General features: G+C 29.4%; 1 protein-coding gene across 2 annotated transcripts in view; it reads right to left on the reverse strand.

The window, feature by feature from the left end:
* Positions 1–19,239, reverse strand: part of Alpha-man-ia (alpha-Mannosidase class I a) — a 316,108-nt gene that overhangs the window by 72,334 nt on the left and 224,535 nt on the right. Inside the window, exon 1 of one of the 2 annotated variants that reach the window (XM_074249204.1) lies at positions 13,608–14,676. The exons of the other annotated variant lie outside the window; for it this stretch is intronic. The gene's annotated coding sequence lies outside the window, so the exon portion shown is untranslated. Of the gene's footprint in view, positions 1–13,607; positions 14,677–19,239 lie in introns of those variants that run through there. 2 annotated transcript variants of the gene reach the window in all.

Below are 19,239 nucleotides of genomic sequence, written 5' to 3' on the forward strand. Positions count from 1 at the left end.
AGCCGTGACATTTTATGTTGAGATAAACGCTAACATCAATGTTATGAGGTACAATGTCTATGTGTATGTCCACAAAAAAAAGCAAGTTTATCAGGAAAGAAATAAAAAATCAATTTATAATGAGGCAAATGGGGGAAAGTGTTGAGGCTTGGTTCTCTGGTACTTTTTGCAACTCGTGAAAACGTTGTCGGTCTTCTGCCGGCTGGAATAATTAATATTTTAACCCGAGAAGCATTAACGCGGAGTAATGGCGCGAGCGGAAGCGCCATACCGAGGGCTTACGAGCTCTCTTGCACCTGCCGCCAAAGCACAAGCGACACAGGCTCATACTCAGCTAACAAATCCACGATTATGTGTATGTAAGTGCGCTCGGGGATAAGCTCTTGAGACACATTATTAATTCCTCTACATTGCCACTATGTTCAACTTTAGATATATATTCGTATACCATTTTGTATATTACACACGAGCTTACTTATATTTGTTACGCCTCGATCGTTTTATTTAAGAAATTTTTTAATAACTTAGTAAAGCCGTAAAAATTTATTACTTTGGTGATCATAAAAATATAATAGGAAGTGAAAATCTAAACGTACACTAAGAAAAAAAATATTTCTACTAAGAAAGTTTTCTTGATAGTTGAGAATAATCGATTATATCGAGAATATATACACAGAAAAAAAATTAACTTGAATCAATATTTTGGAATCCAGAAAAATTTAATTAAACCAAGAAAATTTTCTTAGTTTAAAAATTTTTCTACTCAAAACAAACAGATGAAGTTCTTCAAAATTATTTACTTAATTCAAGTAAATTTTTTTTTCTGTGTATTTTTGTCTGAAGAATTGATTGTAATGATTTTTTTTCTTAATTCGAATAAAGCCGTTCGTTCCAATAAATTTTGAGCCAAAAAATAATCATCTAGGTTTTTTTTCTAAAAACCGAATTTTTTATTAACTTTTATCATGAAAATAAAACTTGGTTGTACTAAGAAAAAAATGCATAGGACATTCTTAATGTACATATACTTTTATTATTATTATAAAAGTGCTATACAAATTTAGTAGAGACGACCTAAATGAATAAAATAGTTTGATCTTAACAATTTAAGAGTAAATCACAAAATCTCAAACGTTTCGCGTTATAAGGCATTCACTAAAATTTTAGCTGTTGAAAAACAAAATATAGTTTAGTAAAGTTTCTTTTGAATAATAAGTGTCTTCTAAAAAGATAGTCATTGTGTTCTTTTACGCTTTATAATGCTGTTATATAAGCACAGTAGGTTTTTTAAAGAAACTTTGGCACCATTGAGATATCGAACAAACAGCACTTTATTTTGTATCACATCTCAAAGAGTTATCTCAATGAATTTTTTCTTCCTTTTTCACTTTGTTATTAACTCGACTCCTTTGTCTCTTATATATACATAACTATAGTAGTTTATATGCATTAATACCCATACTGAGCCCGACAAAGAGGTGAAGACGAGTCTACTATTTGTTCAGTTGATTAATTTCCTTGGTATAGTCAACCAATTTCCATCGCCTAATTTGCCCAGCAGGTTCTCCTCCACTATTTGTACGCTAACCCATCCGCTTTTGTTTCGGGCATAACCCATACCAGCCGAACTGGAGGAAAAGCGAGCGGAGAAACATCTGCATGCTCATTTGAGTTTTCATTTATAGATATACGGAAAGTCTGGACTGTTAATGCAGGTATAGTGTACCTCTGTTAGCAGAGTAGTAGAACCTCTGTAGAATCAAAAATATATAAGTGTAAAAGGGTGTAAAATAAAACCGGAAGATAAAGACAAAATGAGACGGCTGTTAAACTAACTATACAGCATTAGTATTGGATATTACTCACTATACCTATTTCAACTCGCCAAGCGTTCTCGCACAAATTCCGATAAATACTCATTCGTCGGGAAAATTAGTTCCCTCTGACTAGAGTTCCACTCGTCGGTTTATCATGCCACCAAGTGGAAAACCAATCCAACCTCTTTCGGATTTTTATCCTCTTTTTCACTCCCTTGTTTCCTATTACAAAAAATACATACACCTTAATAAGTTTTGAACAATGCTGTTTTATCTTCAATTTTATTTTAACTAATTTAAAAAATTTTAAACAACAATCGTTAATGCAAAAATAGACTCGTGAAAAAGTTTTTGGATAAGTTCAGGTATGGCCTGACATAAAAGTTGACGACATAAGGTCATATATGGAAATATATAGCTCGATATATCTTGATATAGCTTAATATGGTCTGTTCCAGTCATAATTTCTCGACCGAAGGTAGCGTTAAAAATCTCTGATCGAAGGCGCAAAATCTCAGAATTATATCCTTACTTTTTTAAAAGATATATTATGATATGGTGAATTTTATCTGAACAATGATTATAATATCTGCTGGTAGTGATATTCAGTATTTTGATGTGCAATCTATATCCCATATATTAAAATTGATGGTTAATAGAAGTTAGCGTAGCATCGAAATAATTCGAAAACATGGACCCTGATTCCTTATTGGTTTAGGAATAGAGCGCGCGCGTATGCGCTCAATTTGAATTCCTAGTCATTAATAAACATTGCAGTATCAATTAGTGGAAATCTACTAAGTCGATTTAAGAGCGGTTGATAATTAATTTTCAAATGTGTTTTGCTCATGTATAAGATAAAATTTCAAAAAAAAAAAAAATGCTTCGCTCTTTGATAGATAATTAAATTTATTTATGCGTAAAATGCATTTTAAGATTCCATTTGTTATACATGTATGAAAGAGATGCTTCCGTTTGACCAATAGAAACCGGAATAGAAAAAAGTGCAAACCCTTCTTAAGAAAATAAATTAAATAAAACTATAAACTTAAATAGCGCATAAATTAGTGCATAAATTATAATCAATGATGAATCTTGCCCCATGTTTTGCGAATTTCAACTAATGACTAACTTTAAATTGTTCACATATTTTTATTTAGAGGATGTGAAGCATTACTCGTGACTTATGAATTAACGGTAAATTTTAATTGCCATGGGAGAAATTGTTTATTTACTTTAGAATTTAAGGCAGCTTAAAATGATCTCGGTATGGTATTACTTGTCATTTATTTATGTATACACTATACAGCACATTGCCTTTATTTCTCCTTGAAGCTAAAGCTTTAATGCCTTCATCTGAGATTTCTATTAAAACTTTATGTTAGCTGTTGGATAGCAAGAGCACGAAGTGCAACGTGACTAACGGCAACATACTCAGTTTAACACGACTAACTAGCTGACTTGCGTGTAATTTATATAGTTTTAAAATATATGTAATATTGGTCTCAACATTTATAAGTATATAATTATCTCTATCCATGTAATTTTATTTTATATTAATTATTTATTGAACGTATTTCTGTTTTGAAACAATAGTGTTTGAATAATATTATGATTGTGAAGTTATACATGAAAATATATGTATTGTGTATATTTAAATGCAAAAGAATTTATCTCTTTATGATATTTTAAAATTGCATTATATTCATCAAAAAACAAATAAATTCATAGCGATAGATAAATTCTCAGAGAATATAAAATCGAGTGTGAGGACAGATAACGATAAAAATTCATCTATATCCATACATACATCCTACATGTATTCTCTATCATGTATATTATATAAGATACATTTTTTAAGCGATGTACTGATATGATTGGAGTTACTGATTAAAGATTGATATTTATAATTAAAAAATAATTCATAAATTATCTTATCAGATATCAGTATGATCATTAAATATATCTAAGTTTATCAGAATCATAAATAAATAAAAAAATTAAGAAAACAGTCGACCCTGAAGGCCATTTCTGCAACTTCCTGCTCATTCCATACCTGGGCGTTTAAAATTGCACTTATGACAAGTTCAAAAAAACAATTTATGCATTATTCTGAGCTCTTCAAGCTCAAAAGTCTGATAGAAGTTTGATAAAATATTATTTTTTGAATTTTCAAACCGTAATAACTTTTGAATGAATGAACCGATTTTGACACGGTTTACGGCATTCCGAGCAGTTGCTTAAGCCTCATTTATAATTTTCATGTTATGAAAATTCTATCAGACTTTTGAGCTCGAAAAGCGCAAAAGCTTAGAACAGCTAATTGTTTGAGCTCAGAGAGCTCGCAATAACTTATAAATTATATTTTTGAGCTCGAAGAGCTCAAAAGCGTCATGCAAGTGCAATTTTTAGGGTTAGGTACGGAATAAGCGGGAAGTTGCAGGGATAGCCTTTAGGGTCAAATGTTTTCCTGATTATTTAACTATTCAAAAGTTACAGATGAAAAAATGAAACACACACATCAGAACACTATTGTAAAAATTTTCAGAGTAGCTTTCTAGAATATTAACATCGAAATTTGATAGGAAGTTAATTTTTAAATGCAGAGAAAACAACAATTTTTTAATTTTATTAAATTATCGATTATCATAGCAGAAAGTTAAATATATATACACTAAATGAATTTCAGTTGTCTTATTTCTAATTAATGTATAATTTGCTCAACTTTTAGGTGAGTAATTCATAAAATGAAATGCAAATGTAAGTTTATAAGTCTTATTTTACAAATTGTATATGAAATAATTACGCCATTAGCATGACGTTGAGTATAATAGAATTGAGGACGTTGATAAAATGTATACAAGTGGGCGCGACGTTAAAATAATGGTGTTGAGAATTTATATAATAGTGCCATGCGCTCTATAATATTTTGTGTATTATTAGTTATTATTTCTCATTTATTTTGCATAATTATACAATTGACTCTCGATAGAGGATTTAGATTTTAATGGTACTCAATTATTATGGAAAGTCAAGTTAATCATGAATAATAATTATAAAATTTGTTTCATCATTCAAAAATATAAGTTTATCATAAGTAAATATCGATAAATAATATTTCACAATTAATGAACGAGCTTTGGAGCGCTTATATAGAAAATAAAAAGCTAAATAACTAAAAACTATGGTTACATTTTTTTTTATTGATATTGATAAATAATGAATATAAGCGCACCGAATGATAACCATACATGTAATAGTAAACAGATAATAATATGCATAATGCAGAGAAAGTAAAATAGTGTAGTATAAATGTGACACAGAAATAATGAGTACAACAGGTTGGCACAACGGCGCGTACTAACGATCTTCCGGGAGACCTATAGCTCGACTCATAAAGCGTGTCCCTTTGCAAGTCGTGCAACTGGTCTACGATGTAGTATCTCCAAGGATCGAGATGATAAAAATTATCCCATTCAACAGGTGTTGTGTGATCAAGATGAACAAAATGAATAAAATCGTTTATTGCTAACTTTCTTATTTTCTTTTTTTCTGATTACAAGTGAGAATAATTAAATAAGTTTTTCCATAAAAATTTATTATCATCTCATCACTGAAAGATGTGACGTAGATAATGGAATAGACAACGAGAGTAAGATGATAATAATTAAGTGAAGTAAAGTTTTACATTTATTGAATGCTTGAAAATTTTAAAAAGAAACTTTTTATGAGTAGACTTTTTGATTTATTAATATTTGCAATATAATCTACCGCTGAAATACTTGGAAATGATAGTAGTAATAATAATAATTAATAATAATAATAATAATAATAATAATAATAATAATAATAATAATAATAACAATAGTATTTTATGAACTATCAACATCATATATCACTATTTGTAGCATTGTCATTGATGAACAAACATGTGTATACTTTAAAAAATATAGTAGTGTTTCTTTGAGGTTTAAAAAAATGCCTGTAAGACGTGAAAAATAAATTTTAAACAATTTATATCCATTTTTTGTTGTTGTTATTTGAAATGTTTTTTTAGCTTACGATTTCATTGTACTCGTGCGACAACGCAAGCGAAGCACACCTGTCACAAAGAAATATATATTTTAGCAACACTATATCAGTTTGCTATGCCAGTATAGTGTTGTAGCGAAGCGAAAAACTTCACCTCTAGACTCCTCGACGTGAAAATAAGTGCGGCAGTTTACGCGGTTATCGTGTGGAAAATGCGTATTATTCACGAGAATGTGCCCAGAATTTTTATAAGAAATACAAATTTATACATGTAAAATATACATGGAAAAAATAATAGTTAAATTAAATTGAGATAACTAGTGCAAAAAAAAAATACTTATCATTTTTAGTGTTATTTTATTTTTTCGCACTTATGTTTTGTGACAAAATAAAATTCTGTTTTTATTTAGGGGTAATTTGTAATTTTCTAATTTTTCAATAAAATCAATTATTTTATTCATTCATATTACGCATCGTTGCAATTTCCTGTATATTTGTGTTTGGATGTTTGGACAGCTGCAGGTCATTTACCTCGCTCAAATATTTGCAAAAGAACATTTGGTTTTGTGATTTATATGTCACAGAACTATACATTTTGTACATAAGAGGTGTAATATAAAGGAAAATATTTTTTATTTACCGGAAAATATTTTATTTAAAGCTTTTTTTTATTTATTTTTTTTTTTTAATTTTATTGTCATGAAAAATATCGATTTGGATTTTACTTTGCACAATTATTCAATACATTTATGCATATACAAATGTATTAACAGATTAAATGAAGCTATGTGGATACACAGAAAATATATTTATTCATGGTAGATCCATAGTCAAATTAAAATGTGAATTACTTTTGAATAAATGAAAATTTCTGAAAACCATGCTTTATAAAGTAGATAACAGAATTATCAATCTATTTATTTATCTATTAATCATGAAAAAAATATGCATTGAAATCCTACAATATAAAATTGATTGAACTGAAGTTAGTTTAGTATCGAAAATCTCGAAAAAATGGTTACTGATTCCTTATTGGTTAGGATTTAAGCGCGCTTATGTGCGCAATTTGAATTCCTAGTATAATATATAGGTATGCATCTATGGATATGGAGATGTGTAATCATCTGTGCACTGAAAAAAAAAAAATTATTGTTAAAATGACTATCCAGCGTATTCTCAAAATAACAATCCGGTTTTCTGATTTAAGGATTCATTCGTTTCACTCAAGCATACAGAGAATAGCTCTTGTAAAGATATGTAGTTTCCTCGAAACAGGGAACCGTTTTGTCAACGTAAGAATCTTTATAGTTGAGTCAACTAAATATAATGCCGAAAATAATGATACAGATCATCATTTTGACTAACATAATATGGGCTACGCCTTATATTTGTGGTGAAGATGTTTTTTAAATTTAATTTTTCTTATAGTTTTCACAATAAGCATTTCATAATAAGCAAGAGAATAATACCTAATATTAGCTTATTCTGTTGATAAAACTATCACTGATGAAAACTCCGAATTGAATTGTTGTGTATTGGTGCACTGATAGAAAGGTTAGCCTGACTCAAGAGAAAAAATTTTAGAATAAACAAAAACATTTTTTAAGCTAAAATAAAATTTTTTGGTTTATAAAAGTTTCTTGGCTCAAGAATTTTTTATCTTGTCCCAAGAAATTTATTGTATTCCTTGTAATAGTAGTTTTGGTTAAAGATGAAATGATTTTTTTTTTCATTCAAGCTAGATTGTTTAGCCAAAAACATAATATTTTTTCGCCTAATTTTGAGGGGCAGTGTATACTACTTTTAGTATGATCAGAATGTCTTTCTAAACTACCAAGTTATAAAATAAACGAACATAAGACTAAATAATATTGATAAAAACTATTTAAAAAAAAAGAAAAACTTTAACAGACAAGTAGCTATTTATGATATAACTGGACAGTATTCATCAGTGTAATTTACGAGGCGTAGACTTATGGTATTTCGAGGCTTACAGCATCACAATAATCATGGAAGATGAAATGTATATGACAATATATTATGTACATGTTGGTATTTGTGGTGTATATTGTACAAGTAAAGAGAGTATGTCGTACCGTATAAAATAAGGTCTGCAGCGAGGTTGATCTCTAAATCCGTAAGACCCAAGACGGGTGAACGGATATAAGATAGGTCAAACATTTTGGAATTACACTCGGAAAGAAAGTATAAGCCCAACATATCGTGTGGGAAAGACAAACGATAAACTGCTTCTTAATCTCTGGGCGACAACAATGAGGTTGCTAGTGATGCTAGTGACAGTCTTGGTGATTATGGTCTTAGTTCTTTTAGTGGGAGTTGGACGAACCAAAACTCCAGTGCAATTAATTTAAGATAAGAATATCAGGTGAGATGAAATGAGACATGACATGAGAAAATGAGTATTAGATTAATTATATATTCCTGTATTTATATATTCTACGAAAGATGTGTGTTTAATCTGTAAATTAGTTACTTTTTTTTTATCCTGGCTATATTGGTCAAGACACTAGGATAAAGTAATTAAATTATTGTGTCATCATTAGTCCTAGATAGGTGTGCAAATTTTCAAATTAATCGGACATCTTTAAGTAGGTTTAAATTAAGTTTAAAGATTTCGTTACATGCAAACAAATCAAACTCATAAAAGAGTGTTAAAGAATTGCATACAGATAAAACATAAGCATTTATATACACTTAAATCAAGTAAATAATTTTGAAGAACTTTATCGTCTTGATTTGAGAAGCAAAATTCTTGAGCTAAGAAATTTTACTTGATTCAAGAATTTTTTGTCTTGATTTAGGTTAATTTTTTTTTTTTTTTTTTTTTTTTTCAGTGCAGTAATGTAGTTCTATAATTAAATTTTCATATAAATTTATCGACAAATTTTATTAACAAAAAACAACACCTTTAAATAGTCAATTAGATTATATATTTAATGTTAAATATCGAAGGTTAAATATTAGAAAAAAAAAAAAAACAATAACAATCAGCAGACGACGAAATTGCTTTGTTTTATCTTGAAAATTGTCTTGAATATATTCATTAGTATTTTATTCTTTAAATCTTATGATTGAAAATTTAAATTAACATATAGATCAATTTTTAAAGAATTCTCTATACGTTATGAAAAATTTCATCTCAATTGAAAGTGTAATCGAAAAATTGAAAATTCTGCAAATTCATGTGATAGTCATATGACAACATAAGTACATAGATATGGATGAAAAAGAGTAAATAAACTATTTACACATCCAAAGTTTTCAGTTAAATGAAACATTTAGCTATTTAATCGTAGCACAACTTAAATAACTCTGCGATTTGGTTATCTATTAATTATGTTTTATAAAGTTTACCTAAATATATAACTATACCAGTCAGATATACACACAGTCAGATGAGGTACATTACATCGTGATTATGTTGTGAAAACAATAGCTATATTTTCGCATCCAGGCGATAATCAGATAATGGAAGGTAGTGAGGATTATATTATGAGGATGGAACTGGCAATGAGTATTGTATTGTAGCAGTTGAGCGACGGGAGAATGAAATGCACACCTGCAACGGATATTATCGAAGAGGTCTATGGTCCGTGAAATAATACAATCGACTCGATAAATCATCGTGACGTGCCGGTTGGGGAGTTTTATCCCTTGTGGCATATCTCAAGGGAGTATCGCGAGATTTTCCGCATTCCCTGGATCTTTATGTGCCGATAAAAAAATTCAAATTAAACCTGCGACCGTTAATGACTTTTACCGAAAAAAAAAAAAAAAAAAAAAAAAAAACCAACAATTAAATAGATAATTGCAATAAAATTCCTGTAGGGATAGAAGAGTTATGAATTATATAATTCAATTTAACACAACGCATTAAATTTTTTTCTAGCTAAGTTGGATATTGAAAAATATCGATCTATGTCCAACAAAAAGTATAATTATAAGTTAAAAGGATGTTTTTGAAAACGTATATGCGTGCATTAAAGCTAAGTTAAAAAGGACAAGTCAAAATGAACAAGTTTAAGAAAAATCTTGGACTTTCATTACTCGGTTTTTTCATCGAGTTCCGGTAGCAACCAAGTCCACGGAAGGAAAAGTAGTATGATTAAAAAAGTTTTTAGTGAGTATGAGCGTGTTAGCTAAGCTGATAAACCTATATACTTATTTTTTGTCATTGAATGAGTCTTGATTTTACTCTGTATAAGCCATAAACTTTTTCAACTCGACAATAAATAAATTCTATTTAATATTCATTAAAAAACAAATCAACTAGTTATAAAAAAGATTTTTTTCTATCAACTCTGATTCTATTTTAATACCTAATTTTTCTCTCTCGATGTACTGTATTGCATTTGGTTTTTTTTTTTTTTTTACCTGCTGGCTCTAACTAAAAAAAAAAGTAAATTTCACAACTCACGGTTAGAATTATACGGCGGTACTGTTGTATTCTTATTGTTTTTCTTTTTTTTTTTTTTTTGTTATTTACAACAACGAAAATTGTTAGCTGGTACAGTAGATTGTACACAGTATAAGATTCCATATTTGAGTATACACTCGGTAATATGTCTTTTCATTTTTCTCTCTATACCCAACTCTTTGTAATTGTAAAAATAACGATTCACTGGTATATATAAGCATAAATAAAGCTTTTATAATAGGTTTACTTTCTGCATAATGTTCTCGGTAGTTTAACCGACGCGTGCATTAGAGTACATGGTGTTGGGTGCAACTATGCAAAAGCAATTCAAATTTCTCTTGCTTTCTACTTAGCTTCATTTTTATTATTTTAACATATTTGTTATTTTGTTTTGTACTATTATTTTTAGTTTTATTAATTTTTTTTTGTTTTATCTACTTTAAAACTTCGGGACACCGGTGGTCCACGTCGCAGAACTTTTTCAATGTTTATATACGTTTTTAAAAGACTTGCGTGCATAATGTAGACCACTCATGATGTACGACCAGGTCAGAGTCAGAAGTGGAGGAGGAAAAGGTAAAATATACTACTACGAGTAAGTTTCTCTGCATGTAGGTTGAATTTGCTCGTCCGCAGAAATATAAGAAGGGTGTTCAGGGGAATAGTTTTACGAGCGATTCATTTAAACCAGTCTTTTTCCACGTTTTACCTTTGCACATTGGTCCACGAGGAAAGAAAATTTATTGCTCAGTCCATAGATGCTTTTTGTTTTTATTATTTTTCTTTTAAAGTAAATTCACTGCTTGGTGAATTTTTTTTAATGTTTGATAACACCTAGTACTTGGTCATTGTGAAAAAAAAAGTTATAGAAAGATTAAATATTTGTCTACTTAAATTTATATCCTGATAAAATTTATTATTTTTAAATTCATTCAATTTTTATAGAGTACTAGTAATTGGAAACATTTTTTTTATACGGAGCATACAATTTTACTCTTTGTATAACAAACATTATTGATTACCAACAAACAAATTGATAGAAGAACAACCCACAGATGTATATTATGTTCAACTAATATAGAAGTATGTAAGGATAAAATTTTTTAATAATTGTTTAACATTGATCTCTAATGTATGTTAGTAGTCAAATCTAAATTCTAAATTTTAAAAACGCATTTTATTCTATAGAAACGCAGCTTGTCACGAGGCTAGCGATTACAATTTCTAACTAATCCTTTTCAAACTCAACAACCTTCATCTATCAAAAAAATACCAAGATTACATTTGAAGATAAGCTGAATCGGCTATGTAGTTTAGAAATGACAGGATGTCGGATTTTTAAAAATTACATGTGAAAGCTTTCCGAATGAGCTTTAGTTTTCATATACTTGTGTAAGTTCAGACTCAAAATCACCTTTTATTCCACTATCAATTTGTGAAATTTGCTGATGCCATTTTAAAATTATTGGCTGCAATACAGCATAATCATAATGTAGATTTAAAAATAAATGTATAACTGTTAATGAAATTTACTTTCATTTCGGGTGCCGGATGGCTCTTTTTTAGTTTAAATATGTAAAGTTTGTTCTGTGTATAATTATTTGTTTTCCAATTAATTCATTGGAGTTAAAATTCTTTCTTTCACTTACTAATTATCTCTTTTCTTAAAAAAATGCAAGAAGTTAATTTTTCGAAGAATACATCAAATTTTTTGACGCAATATGCTGTTGACAAAATAATGTCAAGAAATTAAAATAAATTTAACTTTGAATTATCGCAGTTACCTTTAAAGTGCTATAAAAAATAATTGACCTGAATAAAATTACAACAGTAATAGTGTAAAATGTAATTTATTTTATAAGTTGTAGTATCAATCTTGTGAAATTGAGTGATTATGTATTATCAAAAAGTTATTTGAAGATAAATCCGCAAAAGTAACTATGTATCGTATTTCTGAAAATTTTTAAAGCTATTGATAAATTAATAAAAACGATTAGAAAAGTAAGTTAAAGTACAAAAGTGAAAACTTATCACATGAATTTCAAAGTATTTCCCACAAACTTTAGTTATGACGGGTGATTTCAACGTTATTATCGAAAGATTAAAGAAGTTTTTGAATTTCATGATTTTTCAAACATCTAAAACATCTAAAACTTGAAGTAATGAATTGATTTGGGTAATTTTCAAACTTTACCAAGGTATTCGCCTATAGAATACATGTCCTAAGTTTTGTTAAGATTTTTTTAGAATTTTTGAGATTTTTGTTGTTCAATTTTTAGACTGACGCTACTTTTCGGCATAATTCGACAAAAGAAAACATATTATAGCAAAATTTTCTGTGCATTGCGACAAGAGTCCTTCTGTTGACCATTATAAAAATCTACCCTAGAAAAGAACAGCTAATTTAACAATAATTAACTTCGAGGTAGTAAATATAAAAATGAAAAGCAAATGTAAGTATATAGTAATTGAATAAAAACAAAAACAAAAACAATCAGAAATCGCGTGTTTTCAGCAAATGTGTCCTGATCTAATTTCAGTTTTCATTGTCACGCACGCAATGTTAAAGCTAATGTAACGACACAGAGTGAGTGTGAACGGGTCCACAAGCTAACAGTAGAGTATGGTAAGTCTACAAACCGCAAGGTCGAGGTTTCACTGTTATATAGTCACAGTTCCATCGGGGAAATTACTCATATACATTCTGGCACACACCACAGTTATATAAATCTACATACACACACGGTACATATGGACAGATAAATGGAGTAATCACAAATATATAGTCAGTAGCATAATACATATATATTCTCGTGTCGGTGTCACACTGCCACCATTAAAACCGATAAAAAATAAATAATCATCCGCATAGTGCAGGAAGTTGAAATTATTATCACGAATGACTGAATTTCATAGTATTATTAATAAATAAAAATAGTAAATTTTTAAGAACTTCCGGTTTTTGGAGTAAAAACTGATATTATTGATGCTCAAAAACCTAACGAATGAAAGAAAATAAAACATGATTTAATAATACAGCAAATAACAAAAAACTACTTTAAATTCATTGTGAGTATCAAAAATCCAGCTGTTGCAATATCAACGAGTAAGCGTCCAATATAACTAAAATGAATTTTGTTTTATAAGTGGTCAGATACACGAACAAATTCGACAGCTTAAATTGATAAACAAAATAAAAAACTATAGTAATAAAAAAGTATTGACGCAAACATATTTTCGAGTACCTTCCATTTTTCGACAGTTTAAAAAGGCTTTGATAGAAAGCGAAACAAAAAAAAAGAAATAAAAAATTGACATACCTATTTGTATTTGATGCGGTGAAGCGCGTCGAGCTATAAATGAATAGAACGAATGACGATCCTGTACACGCATGGATTTTGTCGATGAAATGCACAATATCACAGCTTTATCACAGCACGATGGAGCACGTTGGGCACAATAGACACAACATCGAGTATACACACGTGATTACTTAAAATGTATTAACCTATACCTCTGCTGTCGCTGTTATTATTTGTTTATATGTTGTATATAATTTATATTACTACTGTATAGATCTACAGTACGTTGTTATGTATTTATCCGAGGGATGCTGTGCAGTGCACTCAGTTTAAACCAAAAATATCAGGTAAACTGTATAGTGTGTAATACCGGTATTTGAATTTTAATGCTCGTACATCCCCTACTCACTATTAGGTTAAACCGAGGATCATATTTATCCTTTATAATGTATTATAATCCTGTTCCGCTTCAAAACTTGAAACTAGCCTCGTCTTTCTATTGACCACTTATCCAGCCGTCATTCACAGCTTTAGTTTCTATTCCCTCTGCCTTCACCTGTTCCTGTCCCTAATCCTATTCTTTATATTTTTGCCGACTGTCGCTCCTTTTGCTCTTATAAAACTTTGTTTGTTTTTTGCGGTCTTTTATGCGGCTTGCCACTTACAGACGAGCTTAATTGTATCCGTGATAACTCATGCATCCGGTGTAGAGTATCAAAAACCTTAAATTTAGTTTCTTGATGTCTAGACTCCCGATTAACATACCAACTTGTGCCTTTATGATATTTTAATAGATTATTTTGTAAACATAAATACGTCGTTTATTGCATTATTTGTTGCACAATTAAAAAAAAATTGAACTTATCAAATAAAATTTTCACTATTAATAATTCTAAAAATCACATTCATAAAAAATCACTCCAATTTTCTAAACACTAAATTGTTTATAAAAATTTATTCACTCGGATATTTATTTTTCAAAATAATTTTTGTTTACATCAAGTACGATGATAAAAACAATAATAATTTATAATATAAGTAATAAATTGGATAAAATTCGTGACGGAAGAATGAAACAAAAACAATCCTCCCGATCTCACGTTCACCGGAGCACTGACTCGTCTATCTGCGCGAGTCACGGTACACAGTGCACAGGGTAATCTTTTCCCCACCACTGTTGAATTTAACTCAGTCTATACTACTGTGGACGAGTATAGCAGCATAGAGTACAGAGACTGAAAAACCTAAAATTAACGAAACACCCCTATCGCCTAGTCGTAAATGTATTTTATAATTATAATATAGAACAGTATTGAAATGTGAGTGTGAATATACAAAACATTACAAAGTATTTTAATCATAAATAAACAAATTAAGTAATCAGTTTTTAATGACATTTTATAGTTATAATCGTGGAAATATGTTGACATAAAACTCTTTCTGCTCGTGATTTATCTAAAAATGTGTCAACTAATTTATCGTCTCTATTTCCTTTCTTCTTAAAAATAGGTACTGGTTGTGCAGCTCCCTGTCAGCAAATGTCGAGAACTAACACGCTTAGTGTCATAAAATATTACTGGTTACAAGTCTAGAGTATTGGGTTTTTAGAAGGATCAGAAACCAGGATGACATCTACGAATGGGAGATCGGAAATTAAATAAAACTCAACATATCATTAACACTTGTAGGTACTTTAATTATTCAAACGATCAATTAACTTGGAAATCTGACGTCCAGACAGCTAGAGTATTTTTGGTTGTTAACTTTTGAAAATCAAATTTAGTTCAGTTGGTTATTTTCATACTGTACTAAAATTCTCTTCGGACGAAAGAGTATCAGCTAGAAAAAAAAAAAAAAAAAAAACAATTAAGGGTATTGCACGGCAATAAAAATATCATATTCTCATTTATTTATAGGTCTTCTTTCCATCTTTTAGTTAAAATCAAACCTTCAATACAACGTACCTATTGATTGAATACAAATGTTTCCGGCAGAATAAGCAAATAAATGGTGTCAGGTTAAATTAACGTAAAAATACCTGATGAAGATGATAGTCAAATTGTAATCGATGAAGCTATTGGTTACACAAAATTAATTTGAAATTAAACGGTAATTTAACTTTTATTAAGAGGTTCTTTTTAAAAGAAGGTTTTTCCTGGAAGAAAGAGAAATTTATTATCCTCAATAACTCAGACGAAAAACGATATTAAAAAAATGGGTAGCTTTTAAACATTTTTTTTTTAACAATAATTAACCGAATTGAGACGTTGTTTCAAACTAAAATATTTCGCAGTATTTCTTGATTAGATAACAAAACTAAGATGCATGCGCTGAAACTATTAATCAGCTGATAAATAATACCCACAATTAAGCGGCCAAAAGCTAAATATACAATTTTTAATGTTTGAACATTTATAGGTATTAATTTGAAACCAAGTTCTATTTCTATTTGATCTAAAGATAATTTATGACTATTATTAGTAATTTATATGAATAAGAAAACTTATTTTTGTCATTGGTATGAAAAGGTTCAACTATTAACTGAAAAAATTAGCATAAATATGAAACGAGTGTTTAATATTTTTTAAGTATGCAAAATTGATGCTAATTTTTGTATCTCGGAAGAAATCCGTTTTTTGCTATTTATAATTCTTGCAAAAATTATTTTAGAATCTTTTAAATTTGTATCGGACCACAAGAAGTTATGAATTATTCATTTGTGTATATCCGATTCTAATCACATTTTTTTTAGTTTAAGGCATTTATGTTTTATCAATAAGATCTAGATTTTTCGAGCCAATTGTAGATATAGATACACTAAAAGTCTCAAAACGAATTTTGAACGTTTGAATCTATCAAACTAGGAATTTCGGAATAATTGTGAAAAAACACTTTTTTCGTTCACGATATCTCTCGAACGAATCAACCGTTTTTAAGCAGATTAGCGGTGATCGACGTGGTTTTTCAAGGTTAAAAGCGGATTAGTTTTTGGAGTTGATCGATAAAGCCGTTTAAAAGTTATTTTAAAAAAATCAAATTCAAAAAAAAAATTTTTTTTAGTTTTTTTGAGATTTCTCAAAATCTATCGGTCCAAATCGGCTCAAATTCTCAAGAACACTAAGATTGAGATAACTCTTTAAAGCGCCGATTGGTAGGTTCCAACACACACAAGCGCGTTTGTATACAGGCATAATGACAACATCGCGGGTGTAGTCAAGGAAGCTTGATGTGATCTTCAAACGGCGAGATTTGATGAAAACTCGATTTTTACAAAACGAGGTGAAACCAATAACTTCCCTATTTTTGGAAATCTTTATTTTCTTAGCGGGAAGTTGAAAATCTTGAACCAAGAACATCATTACAAGATATTAAATGTCTTGCTATCAAGCAGAAAAATTCTTGAATCAAGTAAAATTCACTTTAACCAAGAACAATTTTTTAGTTAAATTAAATTTTACTTAGTTAAATAATTTTCTTGGTTAAAAATTTTTTGGCTTGAATCAAGTTGCTTTTTTTATTATTGTGTAATGGAAAATATAAAATTTGGAAAATAACGATCTGGATGAGTTGAAAGTAATGTAAAATTTCAAAGGCTTCGCGTTACGAGGTGTGCAATGCGCAAAAAATATAGATCAAATACATAAGCTTTCACACAATAATAATAACTAACTAAAATGTTCGTGAGTGAGACGAAGACAGAGTTAGAGAGAGAACGGAGAAGGTCGCCTCAAGGTCTACCACTTTCATCAGCTGATATGCTGACTACCGCGTAGCGTTACATCTCTTTGTTTTCTTTTCTCTATCCCGGTATCTCGCACACATCTATACACAGACATACATATGCACACTACCGTAGAAAGATACACAAACTGCTTATTCTACTCCTGCAAAACTAGCAAACTAGCAACATAAGTGAGTTGACGGCCTCCGGCCATGATTATGTAGTCAAAAAGACGACCAAATCTGAGAGAGATTTGGTAAAACATTTATAAAAAAACATCAGTGATTTCCGTTTTATTTATGTGTAAGTGTTTGATATTCCGTTCGAATACAAATGTAATAGAATGTATACGTTGATGTATATATTTATCCTTATGACAGCTCAAAGTTCTTTTATTTACTGTAAAGTTTTTAATACTTGCATTAGATTTCTTACTTTATATATTTTTCCTCACCGGTTTATATAAAATTCTACTTAGCTTCACATTTCCCTTTACTCTCGACGCTTCAACCGAACTTTGATCTAATTACCATTAGCACGCGATCACGATTATATCTTCATCGAATCGTGCCGTGAAAGTTTAAAGGGATCAGAGCGGATAGGAAAGAACGGAGGTGGAGAGAAAAGGTGCCGAGTAAGAGTCGGAGAGACGCGATACCTATACTCGATTGAGATTGAAATACTTGAGCTTTTTCAAGCTTTGCCGCCATTAACGTTGTAGTTTAATTTCTCACTTACTTACTTTCTCACCATACTATAATATATACTATTTCCCTGATTTTAGTGTATATTCGGTTCATATTTGTACATAGAAAGAAAAATTTCTTGACTGGAGAACAAAATTCTTGGTTCAAGAGAATTTTCGGGTGCCTGAAGGAAGACCGAAGTTGTGTTGGCCGAAGTAAAAATTTTTCTTGAAATTCTATTCTTGGTGGAAGTCATTTTTTTTCAATTCAAATTATCATAAATACTTGATACAATAAATTTTTATATTTGATCAAGATTTTTACATACTTTAAGGAAGCAGCGCCTTCTAATTCCGCTAAGATAAAAATTTTGTCACCTTGAGAAAATTTTTTTCTTGAATATTTCATATCCATTTTATATTATTTTAGCATGCAATTATACTATGTATTATGCAATTATACATATTGAATGAAAAAAAATGATTCAATATTATTTGATCTTCCCATTTGACATGTTAATCAATAAAAATATTAATGAAAATTTACTTCTATCGAGATATTTAATTTTTTGGAGCAAGAGAGAAATTTTCTCTAGACAAGAAAATTTACTTCTATCAAGAACTAAATTTTTTTGAGCAAGAAGCTGAATTTTTTCAAAACGAGAAGATTTTCTTGACTTAAATAAATTTTCTTGGATCAAGATACGTATTTCTCGAAGCAAGAAAATTAATTGTGTTGGAATAAGTGAAATTTCTTGTGGCAAAAAAAAATTTTTTTTTTCGCTCTAGAAAATAATTAGGAAGAAAAATATTTTCTTGGCTTAACTGAACTTTTTTTTCTGTGTACGTACTTCCATATTTAACTACACTGATAGAAGAATTTCTTTGGGGGTAAAAAAATGATTTCTTAAAAATTTTTTAAGTGATTTTTTGTGAAATAAAGAATATTTCTTAATAATTAAAAAAAACTTTTTAAAATATAAGAAATTACTTCTTTACATTTAAGAAATATTTTTAATCCTAATAAAGCGTTGTTAGATTGAAACAAATATTTCTTACCATCAAAAAAGATTTCTTAATAGTTGAGAAATATTTTTTAAGATAAATAGTCGGTAGATTGCTGTACCCCGACTTGTCTGTATACTTTTGCCTATATGTATAAGTAATAGGGTGGGTCAAAAAAATCGAATAATTTATGTTTGACTTTATACTCTGAAAAATAGGTTCGTAGACACCTAAAAAGA

Source organism: Cotesia typhae, unplaced genomic scaffold, assembly GCF_013202065.1.
Source record: "Cotesia typhae breed Kobodo isofemale line unplaced genomic scaffold, CoteBio_Ctyphae contig_5, whole genome shotgun sequence".
NCBI lineage: Eukaryota > Metazoa > Arthropoda > Insecta > Hymenoptera > Braconidae > Cotesia > Cotesia typhae.